The sequence below is a fragment of the Chiloscyllium plagiosum genome, unplaced genomic scaffold, assembly GCF_004010195.1.
Source record: "Chiloscyllium plagiosum isolate BGI_BamShark_2017 unplaced genomic scaffold, ASM401019v2 scaf_256, whole genome shotgun sequence".
Lineage (NCBI taxonomy): Eukaryota > Metazoa > Chordata > Chondrichthyes > Orectolobiformes > Hemiscylliidae > Chiloscyllium > Chiloscyllium plagiosum.
The window spans coordinates 33,615-35,149 of NW_025214375.1; the positions used below are offsets into that span (position 1 = coordinate 33,615).

At 55.8% G+C, this 1,535-nt stretch overlaps 1 protein-coding gene across 1 annotated transcript in view; it reads right to left on the reverse strand.

Moving 5' to 3' along the window:
- The window catches only part of LOC122547873 (sodium/calcium exchanger 1-like), an 8,367-nt gene extending 7,154 nt beyond the window's left edge, over window positions 1–1,213 (reverse strand). The window contains exon 1 of the mRNA XM_043686445.1: window positions 961–1,213. The gene's annotated coding sequence lies outside the window, so the exon portion shown is untranslated. The remainder of the gene's footprint in view (window positions 1–960) is intronic.
- Between the last annotated feature and the right edge of the window lie 322 nt (window positions 1,214–1,535).

A 1,535-nucleotide genomic window follows, 5' to 3' on the forward strand; every position in this document is an offset into this window, starting at 1 on the left:
TCCTTTCTCCCCCTCTCTCCCCCACCCTCTCACGGCTGCCTTCCTTTCTCTGTCTCTGCGCCCCTCTCCTCTCCCCCCTCCCTCTCTCGCCGAGTGCTCCCCCCACCCCTGGTAATTGGGGGGGGGGGGGGACACGGTTACCGCTGAAATGCTGGTCTCCTACCTGTTGTCGGGCCGCTCCCTTGGAGGGAGGGGAGAGGGGGGGGGGAGAGAAGATGGTGTGTGAGCGTTCCTCCTGATACCTCGTTGTCTCCGGTCACTGCCTTCAGTTCACATTCCACTCACTCGGAGGGAGGTGGGGGGGGTCCTGCCCAGTTGCCGAGGGTGGAGGTTGTTGGGGGAATGGTGTGTGAGCGTTCCTCCTGATACCTCGTTGTCTCCGGTCACTGCCTTCAGTTCACATTCCACTCACTCGGAGGGAGGTGGGGGGGGTCCTGCCCAGTTGCCGAGGGTGGAGGTTGTTGGGGGAGGAAGACTCTGACCCTCTCCAAGGAACAACCGTTAGCCCAGGAGGCAGGTTTTGCAAGACTTCAGATTCTCCATGGTGCTATGTCTCTCTCTCTCTCTCTCTCTCTCTCCCCGTTGGTAAGCTGGAGATTCCTTACACCTGCTTTGGGAATGGACAGAGAGAGAGAGACAGAGAGAGAGAGAGAGAGAGAGACTCAAAGAGGTTGGGAGAATTAATTCAAACACGCTGCTAGAGAAAGAGAGAGAGAGAGAGAGAGAATGCAAGATTTCACCCAGGTAAGGTGTTTGAGGAACAGAGCTTTACAAAGACAGGAACCAGACCAGGCACACACACACACACACACACACACACAGAGAGGGACTGCAGAGTCCCTAGGAGGCAGCTCTCTAACCCCTCCCTCACACACACACACACACACACACAGACAGAGTGTTGGCTCAGGTCTCTCAGACACAGTTGCACCCCTCCAGCCGCTATCTCCGAAATCTCACCCCACGCACCAGCTCCTCACAGAACCTGCCTCCTCGCTCTCTCTGATGGACAGCACGCTGCTGATCGTGGTCAGCCCCCTGGCAGCATCTGTAAACAGAGAGAGGGAGAGAGGTGGGCACAGGGGGTTAACACATCTCAGGGAAACGGTGAGGACGGGCTGATCTTCGGAACAGATCCCTCCTGTCTCTCTCTCTCTCTTCTCCTCCTCTCTCACACTGAATGATCAGACACACACACCACAGAGAGAGAGGGAGTGTGAGAGAGAGAGAGAGAGGGAGTGTGAGAGAGAGCGAGATAGAACACAGCCTCTTAAAAGGGTAATGTTCACATTTGCAGGTATGGGTTCCACACACCAAGATTAAACCTCAGTCCTTCCTGCTCTGACTGGGAGCTACCGCAGCCCACCCCCCCCTCTCCCCACTGTGTCAACCTCTCTCTCACACACACACACACTAAACCACTCAGCAACCCTAGTTTCAAACGTCCAGCATTATCTGTCCTTCTGTGTCTCTATCCCTCCCTCTGTGTCTCCATCCCTCCCTCTGTCTCTCTATCCCTCCATTTCACTATTCCT